Below are 27,500 nucleotides of genomic sequence, written 5' to 3' on the forward strand. Positions count from 1 at the left end.
TGAGTACCGGTATTGTTTAAGGTCGATGCCCACGGGCATATGGCGTAGTGGTTAAGACCGCGGGCTACTAACCGCAAGATTCTGAGTTCGATTCCAAGCAGTGACCTGAACAATAACAAACATCGAAAAATACTTTGGGAACGAGAACCCAAGTTCGAAATTTCCCCAAGACACCTGAAGAAGGCTGGAGGGTATATCAGCCGAAATGTTGTGTTAACAACAAACAAGATGAAGACAAATATACGTCACATGTAAATAATGTATATATAATTCCATATCTCTTAACATTCAAAGCGGTACCCCAGCATGGCCGCAGCCAAATGACTGAAGGAAGTATAACATACAAGATAAATAACATACATAGTCGTCTATAGTTTTGTCTACAGATGTATGTATTATGTATGTGTAACAATTGTGTGAGTGCATAAGTGCATATAGATATACATACAAACACATAAATATATTTATGTAATATATGTATATGTATATATATATATATATATATATATATATAATATATATATATATATTATATATATACACACACACACACACACACACATATATATATAACTGTGTTTACATATATGCGTGTATAAATCTAATCGTTCATTCATATACACTCACACACGCTCAATTCACATGAAAACTGAAACTTAATCGCCCTAGCATTTTTTAAATTATACACTTGTTGATGTCTGCATGCGATGATGTCTGTGTAGACTAAAATTTTTTAAGCAACCACAATGAAAACCAAAGAAAAAAAAAAAATTTTAGTATGTCAAAGGCAATGCTGGGTCATGAACGGAGTACTAATTGCATGTGTGAATTATGAACTTGTTTTGTGGCTCAGCAAACAGTGTTGTATTGTAGTGTGTGTGTGTGTGTGTGTGTGTGTGCGCGCGTGTACGTGCGTGCATGTGTGAAAGAAAGAGAGAGGGAGAGGGGTTGAGAGATAGAAACAACCTTCCTTTTTTTTCTCCACACACATACACACACACACATATAACTATATATATATATATATATATATATACATATATATATATATATATATTAAGGTATGTAGAAAAATACAACATGGACAAGAACGTATAACTCATAGAAGACGATACAATAAACATGGACAGGACATTCGAACCCCTCAGTCTTCAGTCAAGAACCGGATCATCGTAGTAATTTCGGCTGATTAATCTTGATATATATATATATATATATATATATATATATATATATATATATATATATAATATATATATATATATATATATATATATATATATATATGCATATATAAATTCGCACACACACACACTTATACATACACAAAGTATATCCGTTTGAAAGTATGCAAGATAACAATGAAAGCTTTGCTGAAAAAAAATGTGAAATGTGTGTGTGTGTATGTATGGTTGCATGTATGTATGTATGTACGTATGTATGCATGTATGTACATATGTGTATATGCCTGTATGTATGTATGCATGTATCTATGTACGTACTTATGTATGTACATACGTATGTATGTATGGGTGAATGTACGTATGTATCATGCTTAGGCGAGGCTGTGTAGTAAGAAACTTGCTTACCAACCACATAGTTCTAGGTTCAGTCCCACTGTGTGGCACCTTGGGCAAGCGTTTCCTACTATGCCTTCGGCAGATCAATACCTTGTGAGAGGATTTGGTACAGGGAAATTGAAAGAAGCCCGTCGTATATATGTGTGTGTGTCCGCACTATCGCTGACAACCGGTGTTGGTGTGTTTACGCCCTCATAAAATAGACGATAAAATAAGTACCAGGCTTTAAAAAGATATAATCCTAGGGTTGATTCATTCGACTAAAAATTCTTCAAGACGATGCCCCAGCATGGCCGCAGTCTAATGACTGAAACAAGTAACATATGTGTGTGTGTGTGTCCTATGTGGTTGTGTTGTACGAAGCTTGCTTCCCAACCACATGGTTCCGGGTTCAGTCCCACTGGGTAGCATCTTGGACACGTGTCTTCTACTATAACCTCGGGCCCACCAAAGCCTTGTGAGTGGATTTGGCAGGCGGAAACTGAAAGAAGCCCGTCGTAAATATATATCAGACTGAGTAAAAAGTAAGCAACATTTTGAACTATGAAGAATTTGTACCGGATTTTTGCAGAGTTTTGAATTTTTTTAAACATTTTTTTTTTTTTGGCAATTGTCTGATAATACAGGCATAGACCTGCCCAAATGCATCAATAAATTAACATTGATATTTTTTTCACTGTTGTTACAATCATCTGAAATGGAACTGTTAAAGCGCAAATATTCGATCAAGTTTACTCAATTTCAAAAAAGGACATAAAGCAGCTGAAACCTTTGGTGAGGAAATGACCAGTGAGTGGTCAACTCGAAAATGGTTTGAACGATTTCGTAGTAGAGACCTCAGTCTTGAAGATCGTGAGCGTAGTGGACGCTCATCTGTCATCGATGACGGTCAATTAAAGACCTTCATTGAGAAAGATCTACGTAAAACCACTCGTGAACTGGCGAAAGAACTTCAAGTTAAACAGAAAACTGCCTGCAACCATTTGCATGCGATCGGAAAATCAAAAAAGCTCGACAAATGGTACCATACGATTTGAATGAAAATCAGAAAATGCGCAAATATGAAATTTGCTCGTCATTTCTTCTCCGTAACCAGACCGATCCATTCCTCGACCATGTTGTAACTTGCGATGAAAAGTGGATTCTGTACAATAATAAAAAAACGTTCTTCGCAATGGTTGAACCAGAATGGAGCACCGCAAATCTTCCCTAAACCCGAGCTCTTCAAAAAGAAGGTTATGGTGACTGTTTGGTGGTGTACTACTGGACTCATAACATCTTAAAACCTAGAAAAACCATTACTGCAGAAACATATTGCCATGATGTCTGACTGAACTTCCTACTCTCTTTGACTCTCATGCTAACTATTTGCCGAGCTTTCGGTTACCACTGGATTTTCGTACTCATTCGGACTCCTTGGATCTTACTGGTTATTTTATTTAAATGTAAATTGCACTAATCTCCTTGGATCTTACTGGTTATTTTATTTAAATGTAAATTGCACTAATCTACCACGACCTTTGAACTTTGAACTTTCTCAACTTTTGAAAGAGAGTTAAACTAATGCACCTGTTTGTTCTTACACCTGTCTTCGTCTTTCGTTTTCTGTAAATTTGAATAAAACACACACACACACATTAGGCTTTTTTTTTTTAGTTTTTATCTATCAAATCTTTTCGCAAGGCTTTGGGTCGGTCCAGAGTTATAGAAGATACATGCCCAAGGTGTCACGCAGTGGGACTGAACACAGAACCATGTTGTTGGAAAGCAAGCTTCTTTCCACAACCATGCGTATATTTATTCTTTTATTTTATAATGGTTTCAGTCGTAAGAATTGTTTATTCATTGAATAATTGTGTCTGTTTCTGAGAATTCCTCAAACAGTTGTAAACCTTAGCATGATTGTCAGACAGAACCAGCCCCCTATACAGTCAGTACGTATGACAAGTCTGGCTCTTTAACCCTTTAGTGTTCAGATTACTCTGTTAAATGTAATACTTTTCCACTCAAATTGTTTTGAATTAATCCTGCATTATCTTATAGCTTTGAGGTTTCAATGATGTGATTGTTTATATTTAGAATGACATTGTCGGGTAGGTGTGAGAGGCTAGATATTGCCAGTTTGAATATAAAACATGTAGAATATCTGGGCCAGATATGGCCAGTTTAAACACTAAAGGGTTAAACTATAAACTATAAGCTGTAATCCATCCGAACGGATTTTCACAATTCTGTCAACCCAAATAGCCGAATGATTGAAGTTTTCTTCGCAGTGTGTAACAATGGTCGGCGACTTGGACTCTGAGTCAAAGTCTTGTGAATGCTATGTGTATGCGTTTATTTTCCAGTACATGTAAACCTACGTAGTAGACATGTCAGTTTTACCTATTTATCTATAGATTGAAAGAGAAAAAAAAAGAAAAAAGAAATGATGAACAGCCATTAATCCATCTTTGACCCTTATTACAGTCTCATCGGAGGTGTCTATATCACTTGACTAATCTCAGAGAAACAAGTAGCTATTTTGTTGATATACTTATCAAATCTTGCGGATTCAGAGAACTAAAGCTTCTAATTTGCTCACCATTCATTTTTTTAACACTAATTAATATGGAAAGCCTGTCAACTTGGATCCCAGTAGTGAAAAGATCCCACACGGTACTAAAATATGACATATGTAACCTTATATAGGAGATGTGTTTATTACTTGAAAAGTTGACAGTCGGCTCAGAGTTTCACACTGGGTTCACTAATTTATGACGATGGTCTTCACGTGGATCTTTTCTGTTTGGCCATACGTGGTATGTGTGGTGTGTGTGTGTGTAGATAGATAGATAGATAGATAGATAGATAGATAGATAGATAGATAGATAGATAGATAGATAGATAGATAGATAGGCAGATAAATAGATAGATAGGCAGACAAATAGATAGATAGATAGGCAGACAAACAGATAGATAGAAAGATAGATAGGCAGATAGATGCATATGCACATACACGCGTACATATATGCATACACACACTCTCATATATATATATATATATAATATATAGAATATATATATAATATATATATATATATATAATATATATATTATATATATATATATATATATATATATATAATATATATATATATATATATATATAATATATATATATATATATAATATATATATATATATATATATATATTATATATATATATATATATATATAATATATATATATAATATATATATATATATATATAATATATATATATATATCTATATATATAATATATATATATATATATATATAATATATATATATAATATATATTATATATATATATATATATCTATATATACATACATACATATCACATACAATCATATACATACGTTGATTCGAACCACGTACAAACGTATAGAAAGAGAAACAGATACGATAATGCACAAGCATGTCAATCTAAAAGACAGACTCAATCAATCGAAGAAAGAATGCTGAGGTTTGTCTGTCATATTTACTCTAAAGTCTAGACCAAGTAAATCATCAGCTTGTCTTAAAAGTCAACTGAAAGCATATGGGCGTACGACAAATGAACGGAGATTGACGGAACAATGAATACATCTGACAAGATGAGGCAATCATCGTCACAGATAGGTTTCGTTCCAATTGAACTTGTCACACGAATATCAAGTTGGATCATGTTAGGGAATACATAGTAAACAGATATGGAGCTATGTAGCATTTATTAAAGGTTCGTTGGGGTTATCTTTTTTTTCCAAATGAGGAGGTTCCTCTGTTCCTAATGTTTCTATTATAAAAAGGATGTATTTGAAAATAAAATAAATTAAACGCGTGCGCGCACACATACACACACGCGCGCCCACACACACAGAGGAATGAATGGGAGAAGGAGAGAAAGCCTGATAGCAGAGAAAGATTTATAGAGACTGTCAGAAAGGGTGCTAGTTATGTATGTATGTATGTACGTATGTATGTATGTATGTATGTATGTATGCATGTGTGCATGCATGCATGCATGTATATATATATATGTCATATATATAACATATAATATATATTTATAGATATTCACGCACACATATGCATCTTTATATATATATATATATATATATATATATATATATATATATATATATATATATATATGTATGTATGTATATATATGTTATATTTATTAATATATGTGTGTGTAGACAGAGAGAGAGAGAGATGTGAGAATTGAATGGGCATAAGCGTAAAAGCAACAAAAAATGTTTACATATAATAAGAGAAAAATATCGGAAAGGGAGAAAGATAAAGGTAAATCTAAGTAAAGACAAGGGAATGGCAGAAAGAGAAAAATGAAAGAGATAGAGACGTAATAGCCAGCAGGTAGGGAAGCTTTAAAACATAAGAAAAATATATATAATAGCGGCAAAAATATATTTAGTCTAAGAAGTATAGACTGCAGAATATCTAGGGTTCTACGAAGCATAAAAAAACCTATGAATTGGTGGGAGGTCGGGGAAAGAAATTATTCCCACAGATAATATTTCTACGAGAAAAAAATATGCGATTGTCTGTAAGTAAATAAATGGATGAGATTTGGAGGACAGAAACACTAGTAAGGAGTTTAAATGTAAGTGCGTATGGGTGAGTGTATGTGTGTGCGTTTGTGAAGTATATATATATATATATGGAAGTGTATATATATAGATATGTATATCTGTGTGTGTATGTCTGTCTGTATGTATGTACGTATGTATATGCACACATATATATATATATATATATATATTGGTGAGAGAGTTGGTATGTGAAAGCATGTGGTTGGATGTCATATATATATATATATATATGCATATATATATATGCATATATATATATATATATATATATATGCATATATATAGGTATATATATATACATGTATATATATATATATATATACATATATATATATATGTGTGTGTGTGTATATATATGTATGTATATATTGGCCGATGCCAGCACCGCCTCGACTGGCTTCCGTGCCGGTGGCACATAAAATACACCAATCCGACCGTGGCCGTTGCCAGCCTCGCCTGGCACCTGTGCAGGTGGCACGTAAAAAGCACCCACTACACTCACGGAGTGGTTGGCGTTAGGAAGGGCATCCAGCTGTAGAAATATTGCCAGATTAGACTGGAGCCTGGTGCAGCCTTCTGGCTTCCCAGAACCCCGGTCGAACCGTCCAACCCATGCTAGCATGGAGAACGGACGTTAAACGATGATGATGATGATGATGATGATATATATATATATATATATATATATATATAGGGGAAGAATTCACAAAAAAGCAAAAGACAAAGACAGGTGGTGTAGACAACAAACAGACGTATTAGTATAATGCTCGGGAAGTGAAAAAGTTTTTAACGTTTCAAGCCTACGCTCTTCCACAGAAAGGAACACAGAAAGAAACAAGGAGAGAAAATAAAGAAAATATAGCGATCTATATATATGTATGTATGTATTTATGTATATATATCTATATCTATATCCATAGGTATGTGTTTATACATTTCTGTGTATGTATGTAAGTGTGCATGTATTTGTACAGACACATCCGCAAGCACATGTATATTAATCTTATTATTTTAGAAGCTGAATCTTCCTGAATCATTACCTGGAGTTTCATGCTGCTTATCATTCAAAGAACTGATGAAGAGAAGAAGCATTACAATTGATAAACAAAAATATTTGCAAGAACTACTTTGGAAGTATTGAGTAATATTTTCTTCATTTGATAACAGAATCATTTACTAATCCACTCACACACACACACACACACACACACACACACATGCACGTATATCTTTATGCACTCACACATGCATTCACACATATACAGTATTTCATAAGTGAAGCAAGGCATTAGAAGTGTAAAGAAACATATTAAAATGAGTTGAAAAGTTGAAAAGTATAATGCTAATAATAACAAGAACACTCAGAGAGCACAAACTTCCACCAAGGCAACACCAACATCCTCTCAATGATTAGCCAGAGATGATTTTTAAAATGAGAATATTTGAAATAAACTCGATTGCTCTCACGAATGAGAATACTAAAAATTAACCTGACCATTCTCAAAAATTAAGTAAAAAACAGGAAAAAATAATCCAGACCCCTTATCCGGTACCAGATCGATTCCAAAATCTAATCACTTCGTGCCAGTCACGAGGTCACACATCCCTGAAAATTTCATCTGAATCCATCCAGTGGTTCTTGAGATAACTTGTCCATGGTAAGCAAGCAAACAAACACAACTGAAAACAATACCTCCGCCTTTGCTAAGGCGGAAGTAATAATGGTGATGACTGATGATGATGGTGGTGGTGGTGGTGGTTTCAAATTTTAGCACAAGGTCAGGAATTTTGGGGGGAAGGGTTAAGTTGATTACATCAACTCCAGTGCTTGGTTGGTACTTACTTGACCCTGAAAGGTAATATTGACCTCAGTGAAATTTAAACTCTGAGCATTTTGTTTGACATGCTGAGGCTTCCACCAGCTTGTCATCTTAATGATAATTATGATGATGATGATGATGATAACCCTTTCTACTATAGGCACCAGGTCTGAAATCTTGGGGAGGAGGCAAGTCTATAATGCCAACTCAAACGCTCAACTGGCACTTGTTTTATCGACCCCATAAGGGTGAAATGCAAAGTTGCCCTCAGCAGAATTTGAACTCAGAACATAAAGACACACAAATTGCTGCTGAGCAACTTTGCTTGGCGTACTAACAATTCTGCCAGTTTTGCTCAACGACACAAAGATCCATCTAGTTCAAATAATAATAATAATAATAATAATAATCCTTTCTACTTTAGGCACAAGGCCTGAAATTTGGGGGGAGGGGATAATTGATTACATCGATCCCAGTACTCAACTGATACTTAATTTATTGACCCTGAAAGGACGAAAGGCAAAGTCAACCTCGGTGGAATTTGAACTCAGAACATAGCGTCAGACAAAATACCGCTAAGCATTTCACCCAGCATGCTAACATTTCTGCCAGCTTGCAGAATAAAAGATTAAAAGAATACATACACTCATACACACATCATATGCAAATACAATTTATAAGCAGAATAGTAAAAATATGCAAGATTTTTTCTAAAGTTCAGCTTGAGAAGAAACATTTATCATTGTCGTTATCCAAATTCCAGGAATGGAGCTTTGATACTTTGTTAGAAACCTACTGCTTAGTTGAAAGAACTGGGATAATTAAAAATAGAAAAGACTTACATATGTATGTGTGTGTGTGTGTGTGTTTGTGTATGTGCATGTGTGTATGCATGCGTGCAAGTACATTTGGGCAAAACAAGACAGAAAAAATAGAACTGAAATACCAAAAGTAGAATCAAGTATAAAATTTTATTGCAGCTGATAATGAACTTCACAAGACATTTTCCCCATTTCCCATACCCAATCTTTGGTCAGATAGAAAATTTTGGAACAGTACAAAGACTTTTAAAGACGGCAGTGAGAATATGTCATTAAATAAATATTTGGTGATGATTGGACAAAGTTTTCTCATAGTATCAAAATCAAGGAAGCTGTTTGGAGGATCAAATGACCTTTGATGGTTAGTATTATAAACAAAATCAATGATATGAATTATTGAGAAGAAATCTTCATTTACAAGGCTGTATTCTATGAGAGTCATGCAAAATGTTACAAAAGCATAAAACTTTACATTGAAAATGTATGTATGTATGTATATGCATGTCCTGGGGTATTACATTAGACCGCATCCGGAGGTAAGGCTCTAGTTTGGGAATTCTGGAGTTGTGAGGGAGTATGGAGCCACTCCTTAATTACCATTATCCCAGATCCTTTCTTATTTCTTTATTGCCCACAAAGGGCTAAACATAGAGGGGACAAACAAAGATAGACAAACGGATTAAGTCGATTACATTGACCCCAGTGCGTAACTGGTACTTAATTTATCGACCCCGAAAGAATGAAAGGCAAAGTCTACCTCAGCGGAATTTGAACTCAGAGCGTATAGACAGACGAAATATCGCGAAGCATTTCGCCCGGCGTGCTAACAATTCTGCCAGCTTGCCACCTTATTTTTATCCCAGATCTTTTCTGACCTGAATGGTGGTATCAGTCAGGGTCCCGTCTGTGGGTTAAATAGATTTCCCAGCGGTAGAAGAGGCTCCCATTGTTGTAGACAAAGCTGTAGGAAGGCAGCCCTTATAGGAGAAAGATATTCTGACATAAAACTTGCAGTCAGAACAGTACCAATCATCTTGCAATATTTGTCACTGGAACCTATTATGAGGAACGAGAGAGTGGCAAAAGTGTTGTACAAGATTTTGTCACCTAAATCCAATGATTTACAGATGTCTCACTACCATTTCATTTCTTGATCCATTTTGTATTTTGTAAAGCAGTGTTATTGTATGGGGCTGAGACATGGTGAACAACAAGCAAATACAATCATTTATCAACAGATGCTTGAGTAGTATATTTAAAATTAGATGGCCTGAACACATAAGCAATATGGAGCTATGGCAAAGACCAAATGAAGTTTCGATTAGGGAGCAAATATTTAAGAAAAAGTGGAAGTGGATTGGTGGCACAATTAGAAAATATACACCAAATGTAGCGAAAAGTGCTTTACAGTGGAAACCGGATGGATATAGAAGGAGAGGTAGGCCTAAGAACTTGCGGTGGAGATCAACACAAAAGTAACTAGAGAAAGGGAGACATTCATGGCAGAGTATAAGTACAGAAGCCAAAAATTATGCGACATGGAATTCAACTATAAGTGGCCTATACTCCGCATTGGAGGGTTAAAGGCATAAAGAAAAAAAAAGTTCTATGATGATGGATACATGGTGAAAAGACATATCTGTACATATAACAAAGTAAATCAGAACAATTAGGCTGAATGTGAGATGGCTATCATCTGACAAGATGAGATGATCATCATATGTATGTATGGCTGATGGATGGATCATCATCACCATCATCGTTTAACGTCCGCTTTCCATGCTAACATGGGTTGGATGATTTGACTGAGGACTGGCGAACCAGATGGCTGCACCAGGCTCCCATCTACAGCTGGATGCCATTCCTAACACCAACCACTCCAACAGTGTAGTGGGTGCTTTTACATGCCACCGGCACGAGGGCCAGTCTGGCGGTACTGGCAACAGCCACGCTCAAATGGTGTTTTTTACGTGCCACTTGCACAGCAGTCAGTCCAGCGGCACAGGCAACAACCTCGCTCAAATGTTTTGTTCACAGGTCACCGGCACAAGTGCCAGTAAGGTGACGCTGGTAACGATCAAGCTCAAATGGTACTTTTTACGTGAAAGGCGACGAGCTGGCAGAAACGTTAGCACGCCGGGCGAAATGCTTAGCGGTATTTCATCTGCGTTACGTTGTGAGTTCGAATTCCGCCGAGGTCAACTTTGCCTTTCATCCTTTCGGGGTCGATAAATTAAGTACCAGTTACGCACTGGGGTCGATGTAATCGACTTAATACCTATGTCTGTCCTTGTTTGTCCCCTCTGTGTTTAGCCCCTTGTGGGTAATAAAGAAATAGGTACTTTTTACGTGTCACCGGCACGGAAGCCAGACAACTGCTCTGGCAGTGATCCCACTCATATGGAGCTGTTAGCGCTTCACTGGCACGGGTGCCAGTCATCGAATTTGGTTCAATGGATGGGTAAATGGAAGGAAGGATGTAAGAGAAGTAAAAACTCTAACTGTAACATCTGCTACTCTGTTTACCAGCATTAATTGGCCTCAGAGCTATTTAGAAGACATTTACTCAAGATGCTACAAACATAACGAGACTGAACCTGAGAAATGACTATGAAAATCAAGCAAAATAAGCCATTCAGTCTTGTTTTAAAATGATATCGACTCTCTCAATTGGTCCAGGAATGTTTATTCACTAGAATTCTTGCATCCAAGCAATTCTAAAGATAATTTAAATTGAGCTTCATAAAAATACACATGCAAAATATAAAAAAAACCCACACACAAGAAAACAAAACAAAAAAAGAACAGATATTGAACTTAAAATCAATTTTTGTTTTAGATTATGAGAAATATGCTTTCTTTTCAAAAATCCTATACTAATTGGCATAATTACTCTAAATGAATTATTTTCCTGATCAATAATTTTTTTATAATGTCTGTGGATGTGCAAGAGGTGGGGTATGTATAATCTTTTTAGTTTGTCTATTGGAACCAGTATAGATTTATATCCAAAAAAACTCCAAAAAACAGTTAGATAACCTGTGACTTTCTCCTTGGTAAGGAATAGGTGTTCATGGTAAGGAGTGTGCCTTGGTACCCTTAAGCAAAGTGTTATCTGTCTACATTTAAAATTGGCTTACAACTTGGAAAATAAGCATCTCAATACATACTTACAATATTGTTGTATATGTATGTGTATTTATAAATACACACACACATATGCATGCATATACAGACATGTATAGACAAGTATATACATGCACACACACACATATACACCTACATATATGTAGTTGCAAACATGGTTGTGTGGTTAAGACATTTTGGAATCATATGGTTAGAGATTCAGTCCCACTGTTTTGGTACTGTCTGCCAGTGTCTTGTGCTATAGTTGTAGATCAACAAATACCTTTTGAGTGAAACTGGTTGACTGGATCTGAAGAAACCTGGTATGTACTCTTTTACTCTTTTACTTGTGTCAGTCATTTGACTGCGGCCATGCTGGAGCACCGACTTTAGTCGAGTAAATCGACCCCAGGACTTATTCTTTGTAAGCCTAGTACTTATTCTTTCAGTCTTTTTTGTCAAACTGCTAAGTTACAGGGACATAAACACACCAGCATTGGTTGTCAAATGATCTGGGGGGGGGGGGCAAACACAGACACTCAAACACACACACACACACACACACACACACATATATATATATATATATATATATACATATACATATATACAACGGGCTTTTTTCAGTTTCCGTCTACCAATCCCACTCACAAGGCTTTGGTCAGCCAAGGGTATAGTAGAAGACACTTGCCCAAGGTGCCATGCAGTGGGACTGAACCCAAAAATATGTGGTTGGTAAGCAAGCTCCTTACCACACAGCCACACCATATATATATATATATACATATATATATATATATATATATATATATATATTAGTCAATTTAGGGTAGCAAAAAAATTTCAATAGAAATTTATCGCAACCAGCGGCCTTTTTCACCAGGCCGCTGGTTGCGATAAATTTCTATTGAAATTTTTTTGCTACCCTAAATTGACTAATTGATAATTTTCTGAATAATTCTGAGATTGAATCGGCAGTTTATATTTACTGTTGATAAGTTTGGCGCGAATACGTCAGTCTTGAAAATTTTAAGTCAGATATCCCGTAGGCATCGATACAGACGCCTCGTGTATATTTGTCTCTCCCAGGTCTTTTACTGATGAAGTGTAACCTATGGTAGATTGGCTTAATTTAATTTAATTAAGCTAATTTAATCATTAATGACACAGAAACGTTGCAACGTCTAAAAGAAGAATTAGGGTAAATGTTTTTAAATTTTCACCTAATTTCTGAATTACTAATACTTGGCGGTGTGAGTTATGGCTGCTCTTTCTGGTGGACGAGTGACCTGTTGGGGTCACTCCTAAATCGTTATATATATATATATATATATATAAAGGGGTTTGTATGATTGTGTATAGAGGGATATATATTATTCAAAGAAATTCCAACTCTGTTTTTTATGTTTTATTTATATTCTTTATAATATTAATGTAGAATATAAAACATATAGTATAAATAATATATATAGTAAAATGAAATGAAGTATTGATTGTCTTATTGAATAGATGAAATATTGACTATAAAATATTAAGGGACTAATATACTTTCTTGCATTAAGGCAGTCTTCAAGGTCCCAGGTTGTAACAGGAGTGTTTTATATATATATATATTATTTAATGCACACAGTATACAGTTACAAACTACTAATAGTGTCATACGTTGCAAACTATTAGTAACTGTATACTGTGTACATTAAACAGTATTTATCTCTCACTGGATGGAGTACTATTTTCATTGATCTTGCCTTAGTAGAAAAGTAAACCTATTTCTTTACTACCCACAAGGGGCTAAACACAGAGAGGACAAACAAGGACAGACAAAGGGATTAAGTTGATTACATCGACCCCAGTGCATAACTGGTACTTAATTTATCTATCCTGAAAAGATGAAAGGCAAAGTCGACCTCGGCAGAATTTGAACTCAGAACATAGTGGCAGACAAAATACTGCTAAGCATTTCGCCCGGCATGCTAACATTTCTGCCAGCTCACCACATTATAGAAAAGTAAACCCCACACACACATGCATGCATGCACATATACAAAACATTTTTATCCTTGTCAGATAGAAAACTTCATGGCTGCCACCTTCAATGTTGCTATGGTGATAGATGTATATATTTTAGTGTTACTAGGGTGAATGCAACTGGATGTGTGCTATGTGCCTTAAGGTGACAAGGAACCTTATCCAGACCGCTCATAGTAAAAGAAACCATGTACAATTCTTCTTGGTGAACAACAGTGAGGGATGTATTGGAGTATTCAGAGAATGGTTAAATTAGCTATGGGCAATACAACAGCAATATTGATCTTTGTATTTGCATATGTATGGAAATTATGTTTGCTTTGTGGGTGTAAATCCAGATTCCAAATTTTTAAAAACAAGGTTTACTCTTTTACTCCTTTACTTGTTTCAGTCATTTGACTGCAGCCATGCTGGAGCACTGCCTTTAATTGAGGAAATCAACTCCAGGACTTATTCTTTGTAAGCCTAGTACTTATTCTATTAGTCTCTTTTGCCGAACTGCTAAGTTACGGGGACGTAAACACACCAGCATCAGTTGTCAAGCAATGTTTGGGGGAACAAACACAGACGTACACAAACACACGCATATATAAATATATATATATATATATATATATATATATATATATACATATACATATACATATATACGACAGGCTTCTTTCAGTTTCCGTCTACCAAATCCACTCACAAGGCTTTGGTCGGCCTGAAGCTCTAGTAGAAGACACTTGCCCAAGGTGCCACGCGGTCGGACTGAACCCGGAACTATGTGGTTGGTAAGCAAGCTATTTACCACACAATTTGTAAAATATTTGTAAATAATTTGTAAAATTTTAGGGGTTATGCTTGCACCCCATGCACCCTTTATTCTTTGGTCCTTGTGCATATACACCACAATTAAAACTAACACATAATTAAAAAGATTGTCAATGAATCCCTCTTGCAACTCCGCAGTGGTAAATGTTCTTAGCCTCATTACTAAAGCTGATGTCTTTAATTGACAGATTGGGTTATTTTGGTGCATATGTTATGGTAATTGTTGTGATAAGTGACCAATATGCTTGGAATTCCATGATGCAAATGGCCTATTTACTGTTAGGCTTGCTTTGGAAACCGGTCAGTATTTGATCACCTAGGTGAATACTTAATCCAGACTTCATAGTCACCAAGAAATGGTTTTGACAAATGGTTGAGATTACTAAGTCATTCTTGGGTGAAGAATGTACTGATTAGCACAGGTTTGTGATTAGCAACTTCAGGATAAGAGTTAGACTACCTTAGAGTCACAAAGCAATTTAGAAAAGGAGAGTAATGAAACTTAAAGCTCTTCTGGTCGAAAAAAAGTACCATATTTGATGGCATAAAAGACACCCAGGTATGTTTGACACATTGCAATTTCAGCAATACTAATTTGTCATCACCACCATCATCATTTAATGTCTGTTGTCTGTGCTGGCATGGGTTGGATGATATCATGCTTTAACAGTTCCATTTCTGATGATTGTAACAACTGTGAAAACAAATATCAATGTTAATTTATTGATGCACCTGGGCAAGTCTATGTCTGTATTATCAGACAATTACAAAAAAAAAAAAAGTTTCAAACAATTCAAAACTGCAAAAATCCAGTACAGATTCTTCATGGTTCAAAACATTGCTTACTTTTTACTCAGCCTGATATAATAAACCGAATAGCATACAGCTGTATATTATGGTTCCCCAGTTTGTAACAAAAGAATTTAAAACTGGCAGTTTGTGAGAATTTCTGTAAAGGTCTAGTTGTTATCGATGAATATGTTAAATAATTAGAGAAGAGATTCCAAACAAGGAACAAAGACGAGAAGCAAGAAGTATTAAAATAAACCTAGTAAAGACAAAAGTTTTAGTTATTAAGAATAAAAAGGCAGATGTTTACTTCCCATCTGGGAAGTGGTTGGGAATGCTCAATATGTAAAAACAAAAGGGGTTAGATAAGAATGCCATACAGGGAACATGATGGAAACAATAATTGCACAAAAGATTGAGAATGTCACACTTGCAAAGGACTTTATCTGTATCAGATGCACAGATGAAATCCTTCTTTGCTCGCATGTAATTGTAAGTATTTGTAATCCCAGGTATTTGTCACTTCAAAATGAGAATACTGATTTCAAAGTGAGACATGTTACTTACAGTGAGAATAGTGATTTCCAAGTGAGTACATATCACTTAAACAAAACAATTATATTTGACTTAATTAGCTGAAGAGTATATCATGCATCTTCACTTAGATAATACACAGCTGGAAAAACTTTTTCAGTCAAAGAATGCAAAAAACATTACTATTTATTTTTCAATCACAACTATAGAAGTGTTAGTAGTTATTTCTACTGTGTTGCTTGTTTCCATTATAATTATGTAATTCATAAATTCTATGGCAGAAGTGCAGTTTCTAAAACTATAACATGATTGTTGATGCACAATTATTCATTCAAATTCTACACAGAATGTGTAGTTTCTAAAACCATAACATGAACAGATTTGTGATGCACAATGCAGCAACTAATAATTTATGCGTTAAAACATTTTGCTCTAAACAGTGTTTTTTTGTTTTTTTGTATTGCCTAGTAAAGCCACATCAAGTGGACATGGAACAAAAAAAACCCACCAGTATCCAATGCTGTTTAGACTGTGATTAGCACTAGAAGGACTTTGCCTGATCTATCGACATTAATCTGAAGACTGAATTCAAAGTCCTTTTAGACTATGTGAAAAAAGGAAAGTGAGATACTTCAACCAAAAGACGATAAATGCAATTTGGATGTTGATAATGATGTTTTTGCAGGGAGCAATAGATGGCTTCAAAGTTTGGCACAAGACCAGTAATTTCAAGAGGAAGGGATAGTTAATGACATCAACTACAGTACTTGATTGGTACCTTACTTCATTGATCCCCAAAAGATGTAAAGCAAAGTTGACCTCCACAGAATTTGAACTCAGAATGTAACAAGTAAAATCTCAGCAGGATTTGAATAAATAACAATTCCTCAACCTGGATATGAGATTGAATTTACCACAAAAACCACTTGTAAGCGATAGTTAGATTTTACAAACCCTAAATGCCAAGCAGATTACAAGTCAAATGTTAGTTCTAGTACTTGGGGATAAAAATCAACTTGATATGACCATTGCTAGATATTAATTTGAAAATTGGTATTTGATAATTGCTATTACATCTGGAAAGCCAACAACTTTTGTGGATGAATGTAGCTTTAACTTTCAAACTACCAACAACTATAACCAATTCTTAAAGAACCTGCCTGCCGGCAAAAATCTTGATATCATTGCTGCTACAAAGCACAGAGGGACAGGTCATAACAGAATTTCATGCTCACATGGATAAGGCACAATTTGGAAATTTTCTTCACCATTTAACAGCACATTTTCAAGGTCAGGAATACATTTGCATATTCAATAATATGATCGTTCACTATGGGATTGAAATTTTCATTCAAGGTATTCATAGCTGTTGTTTGAAACATTTACTGGTGTATTCACTTCCACTTAATTCTACATAGAAATGCTTCTCGTGTATAAAGTAATACAATAAATATGAAAGTTTTCCTCCAAGACATTCATGTAGAAGTAGCTAACAATCCTGCGGATGTTACAAAGGTCACACACTGAGATGCTATTCTCAGAAAATTAGCATTGTTTCATTGCCTGGCTTAAGGAAACTAATAATTAGTTAGGTTGACATTAAAAATGATGTTGTTATTTTGATATATGTTTAAATATACAGTGATATATCAAAAATATAATTGTTTTTTTAAAGACACGCACTTAATTTTTCAGTCACTTTTGCTGAACTGCCAAGTTAAGGGAGAATAAACAAACCAACACCAGTTCTCAAGCAGTGAAGGGTAGGACAAAGACACAAGCATACACACACACACACACATACACACACACAAACAAACAAACAAACAAACAAACAAACAAACAAACACATACACACATAAGTATAAAACATAAGGTTTCCTCACAGTCTCCGTCTACCATCCTTCAGGGTAGTGCCCCAGCATGGCCATAGTCCAATGACTAAAACAAATAAAAGATAACAGATACTTAGCACAGAGTGATAAAAGTTCAGGAGGAAGCTATTGCTGCTGCTGCTGGAATCAAAGGGCAGCTGGTATGATGTCTGTGTATGAAATGTAATCTATGATGAAAGATACAAAAAAAAACCATAACAGACATGGTCACTAAATATGGAGGATGAATAAAGACTGGAAAGAGATGAAGCCAACATGCTCTGCCAGATGTGTGAATACATATATGATGGTTGCAACTCAATTTCAAATGGCGCCATCACTTGATTGTCCTTTTAAAAAATGCATTCCTGAACCAACTGAAGAGAGTCAATATCATTTTAATACAAGACTGAATGGTTTATTTTGCTTGATTTTCATAGCCGTTTCTCGGATTCAGTCTCGTTATGTTTGTAGCATCTTGGGTAAATATCTTCTAAATAGCTCTGGAGTCAACTGATGCCTTGAGAGGGAAATTGGTAGGCAGAAACCATGTTTATGTGTGTGGAAGGCGGGAAGCTGGCAGAAATGTTTAACATGCCAGGTGAAATGTTTAGCCGGCATTTCGTCTGCCGCTACATTCTGAGTTCAAATTCTGCCGAAGTCGACTTTGCCTTTTATCCTTTCGGGGTCGATAAATTAAGTACCAGTTAGGCACTGGGGTTGATGTAATCGACTTTATCCCTTTGTCTGTCCTTGTTTGTCCCCTCTATGTTTAGCCCCTTGTGGGCAATAAAGAAATAAGAAACCGTGTGTGTGTGTGTGAGCACGTGTTTAATGTATTTTGCATATTGTAGAAATATGACAAATTTATTGCAAATAAATTCTAACAACAAAATCTAAGGGTCATATGGACCCAGGTTGAGAACCACTGGATTAAACCCTTCAAGGTAGTGCCCCAGCATGACCACACTCCAAGGAGTAAAATAAGGAAAAGATAAAAGATGCACATCATCATCATCATCAGCAGCAGCAGCACTTAATTCTGTCTTCCATGCTGGCATGGGTTGGACAGTTTGACAGAAGCTGGCAAGCTAGAGTATTGAACCTAACTTTATCTGTTTTGACATGTTTCCTACTGTTGGATGTTTACACATATGTGTGTGTGTGTGTGTGTGTATGTATATGTATGTAAGTGTGTATGCAAGTGTGTATGTGTGCAAGTGTGTATGTGTGTAAGGCAGCAAGCTGGCAGAATCATTAGCATGCCGGGCGAAATGCTTAGCAGTATTTCGTCTGCCGTTATGTTCTGAGTTCAAATTCCGCCAAGGTCGACTTTGCCTTTCATCCTTTCGGGGTCAATTAACTACGTACCAGTTACGCACTGGGGTCAATATTATTGACTTAATCCGTTTGTCTGTCCTTGTTTGTCCTCTCTGTGTTTAGCTCCTTGTGGGTAATAAAGAAATAGGTATTTCGTCTGCTGCTATGTTCTGAGTTCAAATTCCACTGAGGTTGACTTTGCCTTTCATCCTTTCAGGGTCGACAAATTAAGTACCAGTTATGCCCTGGAGTCGATCTAATCGACTTAATCCCTTTGTCTGTCCTTGTTTGTCCCCTCTATGTTTAGCCCCTTGTGGGCAATAAAGAAATAAGTGTGTATGTGTGCATATTGATTTTCCATGCATGTCACCAGATGAGTAAAGCAGTGATGATACTGATATTCCTTGCTGGCATTATGACTGGTTGTTTTGCACTTTTGAAGACTTTGATAAAAATAATATTCCTTTCCTAACAACAGAGTTGGCAACAGGATGAGCATCTGGCTATAAAATCCTGTCTTAAGTAGCTCTCCATCCAAACCCACAGTAGAATAGGAAAATGGACATTAGAACAAATGAATGAATAAAGAGACTTAAAATATTCATTGCTGTTAAAGTGGCTAGTAAACTCTTATAGCTTTTTTATTGCAGCAGGGCAGGAAATTTTATGTTTCTTTCTTACAAGTTATGCACTTTCATTCTAATTTCAAAGTAGTAGATATTTTCCTAAATGAAGTTAGAAAGCTTGTCTGGTCTCATTTTCGAGGAGATCAGACAAACTTAGAAAGATCATAAATTTATAAATGCTGCATTGAAGGTTCGTCATAACTTTACATTTGTGTTGTTAATTTAGTTATTTTTCTGTGTAAGCTTAGAGTTCTATACATAGTTGCAATATTTTAACCCTTACTGCACAGGAATCAGGTATATTCCTTTTCATGCATGTACACGTGTGACACTGGAACCAAATTAACTCATCTTTGATTAAAAGACATATTTTAGTTATTTAAGAACATAACTGGAGGATGTCAATAGCAGCTAATTTTAACAAATTAATTCTGTATCCACATGGTTTCGGGTTCAGTCCCACTGCATAGCACCTTGGGCAAGTGTCTTCTACAATAGCCTCAGGCCGACCAAAGCCTTGTGAGTGGATTTGGTAAACGGAAACTGAAAGAAGCCCATCATATATATGTATGTATATTTTTACATACATATATGTGTGTGTGTGTGTGTTTGTGTTTGTCCCTTCAACATCACTTGACAACCAATGCTGGTGTTTACATCCCTGTAACTTAGTGGTTCGGCAAAAGAGACCGATAGAGTAAGTACTAGGCTTACAAAGAATAAGTCCTGGGGGTCGATTTGCTCGACTAAAGGCGGTGCTCCAGAATGGCCACAGTCAAATGACTGAAACAAGTAAAAGAGTAAAGAGTATGTTTGTAGCAAAAATTTAATCAACACTAAAGGTTAATGTAGCAGGACTTATTTGCACAAAAGAGTGTGAATTCTAGCAATATTAAGGAGGTTTAGGCCCCCTTTTTTTGACAAACTAAAGTTAAATTGTGCTATTTTATTGTATTTTGTGAGTTTGTTTATGTCACTTTGGTTATAAGACCACTGCTGCATTCACAACTTGGGTAATGTGGGAACAGCATGTTGGCCATCGGGTCTAAAGAATAAGGACTAGTATATCAGTTATGACTACACATTCTGCATACATACATACATCCTCTTCCTCTTCCTCTTCTTCCTCCACCTCCACTTTTTCTCTTTCTCCTGCTCCTCTTCTTTCTTTTCCTCCACCTCTTCCTCTGCTTCTCTTCCTTCTCTTCCTCCTCCTCCTCTTTCTCTTTCTCCTGCTCCTATTCTTTCTTTTCCTCCTACTCTTTCTCCTACTCCACTTTTTTCTCTTCTTCCTCCTCTCCCTCCTCCCGTCTTCTTTCTCCTCCTCCTTTTTCTCCTCCACTCCTTCCTCCTCTTTCTCCTGCTCCTCTTCTTTCTTTTCCTCCTCCTCTTTCTCCTACTCCACTTCTTTCTCCTACCCCTCTTCCTCCTCTTTCTCCTGCTCCTCTTCTTTCTTTTCCTCCACCTCTTCCTCCTGCTTCTCTTCCTTCTCTTCCTCCTCCTCCTCTTTTCTATCTTCTCTTTCATTTGTGTGTGTCATATCATATCGCATTCATTGATTCCTAAGTGTTTGTATGCTTGACTTTGGTCTAATTCTCTTATTTCATTTGCTTTATCTGGTGTGATGTTACTACGCTTAACTAGTTTTCCTCTTTTCAAGGTTGCTTTGGCACATTTATCTAAGCCAAATTCCATGTTTATTTCTTTGGTAAATCCATGTACTGTCTGCAGTAATGTTTTTAGCTGTTTATCATTTTTAGCATATGGTTTTAGATCATCCATATATAAGAAGTGGCTGATTGTTTTGTCATAACAGTTGTATCCACATCCATTTAGCTTGTCAGATAAAGGTGTCAGTGCCAAGCAGAAAAGGAGTGAAAAGAGTGTGTCTCCCCAGAATATTCCTCTTCTAATGGGGATGGCTTTGGTTTTTATGACTTCCTCTTTTGTCTGGAGCTGTGGCAATTTCTGCCATTTATTTATAGAGTGTTTTATATATTTTATGATTATTGGTGTTACCTTGTTCATGACTAATGTTTTTAGGATCTATGGGTAGGGAATACTATCAAAAGCCTTTTGGTAATTAATCCAGGCCATACTTAGACCCTTATTCTGTCTGCGGCTGTCTTCAGTTATGGCTTTATTGATCAGTAGCTGATCTTTACAGCCATATGAACTCTCGCAACATCCCTTCTGTTCTTCTGGAAACAGGTTGTTTTCTTCCAGATGCTTGCTCATTCTCTGTGATATTATTGCAGTAAAGGCATTGTAAATTGTAGGGAGACAAGTTTTAGGTCTGTAATTTTGTGGGTTTGCCATTTCAGTGTATTTGGGAATTAGGATAGTTTTCCCTTCCATGGACCATTCAGGCATTGTCTCTGGCTCTGCTAGTATTTCATTAAATTTCTCAGCCAGCTTTTTATGTGTTCCTGTTAGGTATTTTAACCAGAAGTTGGGGATCTTGTCATGCCCAGGTGCCTTCCAGTTGCTTAGTTTTTGCAGTGCCAGGTTGACCTCTTCAGTTGTTATAGGGGTCCAGAGTTGTTCTGTGTTCATTGTTCTGATAGACCTTTTCTGAGGTTGTTCCTTTGCTGACCATATTTCTTTCCAAAATTCTTTTACTTCTTCTGCTGATGGTGCTGCATTGATCTCTAAATTATTTTTGCTAGGTTCTTGGTAGAATCTTTTGTGGTTGGAGTTGAACTGTCTGTTTTGTTCAAAGAAATGTTGGCATTTCTCATACCTGAGGATTCTTTGTGCTTTGGCAAGGATATCTTGCTTTAGCTGTTCTTTTACCTCAGGTATATTATTATAATTGTTATTTTTTCCTTTCTTCAAATTTTCTTTCATTTCTTGCCAAGTGTTTTCCATACACCTAGGGCAGAGAAACTCATTGCATGCATTCCCAGATTACACACGCAAATTCACAGGTAAAATATGTATTTAAAAAAATTAATAAATAAATAAATTCATGAATGGATGTTGTTTTCACAGCGATAATGCTCTTCTCAGTACATGAGTTGTTCCAGTTAACATGAATTTTTGCATTTCCTGTAAGGATGGTAAGCCCGGTATCATTTTCTATTATTATTATTATTATTATTATTATTATTATTATTATTATTATTATTATTATTATTATTGAATGAAAGAGCAGTGCTTGCCATCAAAGCAGCACTGGGGTAAAATATATGAAGCCCAGTATACTCATCATGACTACCTGTCTGATAAGAGCACACCAGGCACATGCATCACAACCATACGTGCACAACATGGTGATCTCATATCAATATTAACAGCACATGATCTTGCAGGTAGGGGCCCAGTTAGAATTTTCTTCAGGTTGAGTAGCCCATCCCACTCAAAAGGTCCCTGAATAAGGTTTGTTTAAGGAAGTTTATTTTTATTTGCGTTATTATTATTAAGGCAGTGAGCTGGCGGAATTGTTAGTATGCTGAGCAAAATACTTGGCGGTGTTCTGAGTTCAAATGCTGCCGGGGTCATCGTTGACTTACATCATTTCAGGGTCAATAAAATAAGCAACAGTTGAACAATGGGGTTGGTGTAATTGACTTATCCCCTCCACCAAACTCGCTGGCCTTGTGTAAAAATTTGAAAACATTATTGTTATTGTTGTTGCTGTTATTATTATTATTATTATTAATGTTATTATTATTATTATTATTATTATTATTATTATTATTATTATTATTATTACCATCATCATCATCATCATCATCATCATCATCATCATTATTATTATTATTATTATTATTATTATTATTATTACTGTCATCATGCTTCCAAATTAAGACACTATGTCTTTGTTGAAGTACTTAAAAAATCCCAGCTCTTGAAGCTGAGTGTGTAGCAGGAAATAGTTCATTTCTGTAAGCTAAGCAGTTCTTGAGTGGTGACAGAAGACAAGTCTATAGTGAAAGGTGACAAGGATAATGAGAATAACAAGCTTTAAACAATGAAGTTATAGTACAGATGACGACTTTGTTAATGATGGTGAGGAAACAAAGCTAAACCTCAAGAGAAATTACCAGAACCAAAGTACCTTCTCTTCAATAACTTGAGAGAAGAAAGTGGAACAAAGAATAAAACAAGTATGGCTTGTATATATATGCGTGCGTGTATTAATGTTTGTTGTTTTATGTTATAATAAAAACAACTTCACATTAATCTGATGGGTTACTCTGTACGTTTGTAGAGTACAAACTATTATTCTTGAACAAGGATATTGTTGACAGTGACTTCAAAGTTTCAGCCAGCCAAGCCATGTTCAGACATAACTATACATATGTATATAAACACAAACACACACACATATTATATACATACACACACACATATATATATATATGTGTATATATATATGTGTATATATATATATATATATATATTATATATATATATATATATATATATATATATATATATATATCATCATATATATATATATATATATATATATATATATATATCATCATCAAAATGGATGTTAAGCAATAATGATGATGATGATGATGATATATATATATATATTATATATATATATATTATATATATATATATTATCTATGTGTATATATATATATATATATCATATGAACACCACCCTGTACATAACATGAAGTTATGTACACAGTGATGTTCATATGATATATATATATATACACATACCCTCTCTCTCTTTCGGAGAGGCACTGAGCAGCTATACGCACACATACATACACGGCAGTAACTTCCACCTACCGAATTCAATCACAAAGCTCCGGTCAGCTCGGGGCTATAGTGAAAGACACCTACCCAAAGTGTCACGCAGTGGGACTGAACCCGAAACCATGTAGCTAGGAAGCAAGCTCCCTAACATTCATAATATATATATATATATCATCATCATCATCATTATCGCTTAACGTCCATTTATATATCACTGTCACCGTCACCGACTAGGCTATCAGATGTTGCTACACATCGCTGGTCACAATGCGCTTCGCATTGTTTTAGCCTTCAAATGACGCCATCCCACTGGCTAAGTGAGCAGGCCAACAGAAGAAAGAGTGAGAGAAAGTTGTGGCAAAAGAGTACAGCAGGGATTGCCCCCACCCCCTGCTAGAGCCTTGTGGAGCTATAGGTGTTTTTGCTCAATAAACACTCACAACGCCGAGTCTGGGAATCAAAACCGCGATCCTATGACCGCAAGTCCGCTGCCCTAACAACTGGGCCATTGTGCCTCTCTCTTCATTCGAAGCCTTATATATATATATACATACACATGCATACACACATGTTTATTGGGCAGGATCTTTGTGTTTGTACCCCCACTACTTGACATCTGATGTTGGCTTGTTTATTTCCCTGTCACTTAGTGGTCCAGCAAAAGAGAATGATAGAATAAGTACAAGTCAACAAGTACTAGGATCAGTATATTCAACTAAACTTTTCAAGATGGTGCCCTAGCATTAGCCACAGTTTGATGTGGTAAATAGTAAAAAAAATAATGAAGACCCATTTAATATCATAGTATGGCAATCACAGAAGCAAATCCATACAGTTTTTTAATAAGACACCTGTATTTTAGAATTATCAAAATATTCTTCTAGTTAATAGCAAAGAAAGACATAGTGATTAAAATTCCTTTTTTACCTCTCTTCAGATGGTAGATGTGTGCATGAAAAACAAAAGAATCCAAATAGAGAGGTTCAGAGACCTGTCAGATGTATTTGTAAGTAATTGCAAGAAGTAGAGTGTGGTTAAAGTAGCGTAAATTCCTGTATCCATTGACACAATGAAATTTAACATGATTCCTGAAGCTCTGAATATCTGTAGCAAAACTATAGATGTTAAAAATAAAGCATACAACTTATCGTCTATTCTTGTTATTCAGACCAAAACACACGATAAATTATTGAACATTATCTCCTTTGTTTGCCAGTCGGAGAGTAAAACTGTATGTGGATTTATTTTCTCCAAGTTTGACAAATTCATAGAAATGAAAATTTTTCTTGAAGCAAATGTGTTGCTGTGACTACAGACGGTGCTGCAGCCTTGATGTCGATATAATAAAGAAACCACTTCTCACATGAAATAGTAATATCAGAATTGTATCTTTTTACATCGTTGTTTACATCTTATTGCTATGACTAGAAAAATTAACTTGAAGAATTTTTGCAAGATGTGCTGAAAAATTGTTCAATGTTCTTGCCTATAAGCAGAAAATTCAAAGAATTTTTGCAAGATGTGATGAAAATTCTTCTATGCTATTTGCCTATATGCAAAAACAATTCAAAAAATTTTTGAAAAATGTGATGGAAATTGTGCAATGTTATTTACCAATATACAAAAAAATTCAGAGAATTTTTGTAAGATATGCTGAAAATTGTTCAGTGCTGTTTGCATTCATGCGAAAAATGATCGAGTGTTTTCAGAGCAATGCAAGGCTATATTTGCAGATCACACAATTTTTCTCCTGCATTTTATGGTTCAGTAACTGCCACATAGAAGAGCCCTTGAAAGCATGCTGTCTCTGAAGAATGAACTGTCTCTACATATTTTATTGAAAAAGATGATAGGAAAACTATGGATTTTAGTTGTGATTTCCGCTGGTCTAAATTTCTCTTATGCTGGTTCCAAGAGCCACATGCTGGTACACCACAATGTGCATGAGGGGTTGTGATGTTGACACAGCAGAAAGAAGAGCTGCAGAGTTGGCCAATGGCTAGAGTAGAGGAGTCCCAAGAAGTCCAATAACCTGGTGTCCATGACTGATAGTAACCCACACAATACTTTGTGGACATCAATCAGCAGTAAATACAGACAACTCCACTTACAGTCTCTTTCTTAAACACAAGTAAGTGAGCTTCAGGTTTTCAGGTTAGCACCCTGTCCCTGTTCCAGCATCCATGCATCACTTGACATGAGATCATCTAGGTCTAAGCACATAAATAAATTGTGTTATTCTGTTACTCGTTTCAGTCATTTGAATGCAGCCATGCTGGAGCACTGCCTTAAAGGGATTTTAGTTGCAGAAATCAACCTCAGGACTTATTCTATCGATATCTTTTGCCAAACCGGTAAACTACAGGGATGTAATTACACCCACATCAGTTGTCAAGTGATGGCTTGGGGTCAAAGACACATACGCATAAATACACACACACACACACAAATATATATAATCTGAAATATTAGAAATTTCCATTACCAGTGGCGTAGCGTGAAAAAAATTTAGTCAATAGACTATATATTATTCATATAAATACAGTGTACATTTAAACACAAAAGAGGTACCCATCATGGGACTACCTGCACACTAGAGACGACAGTTAAATTCCAGAAATTTTATCCCTAATAGTGGTTTGGAATTTAACTGTCCTCTCTAGCATGCAGGTAGTCCTATGATGGATACCTCTCTTGTGTTTAAATATACACTATATATATATATATCTGTAATGTCAGTGTGCACATTTGTAATGTCAGTATGCACTCACGACAGAGTGTAAGCTCCCTGAGAGAAATGCTGGACATAAGAAGC

The 27,500-nt window shown here is 35.7% G+C and overlaps 1 long non-coding RNA gene across 1 annotated transcript in view; it reads left to right on the forward strand.

Moving 5' to 3' along the window:
* Window positions 1–5,066: 5,066 nt before the first annotated feature.
* The window catches only part of LOC118763115, a 40,849-nt gene continuing 18,415 nt past the window's right edge, over window positions 5,067–27,500 (forward strand). The window contains exons 1-2 of the long non-coding RNA XR_004998869.1: window positions 5,067–5,326; window positions 7,219–7,337. This is a non-coding gene — a long non-coding RNA (uncharacterized LOC118763115). The remainder of the gene's footprint in view (window positions 5,327–7,218; window positions 7,338–27,500) is intronic.

Source organism: Octopus sinensis, linkage group LG4, assembly GCF_006345805.1.
Source record: "Octopus sinensis linkage group LG4, ASM634580v1, whole genome shotgun sequence".
Taxonomy (NCBI): Eukaryota; Metazoa; Mollusca; class Cephalopoda; order Octopoda; family Octopodidae; genus Octopus; species Octopus sinensis.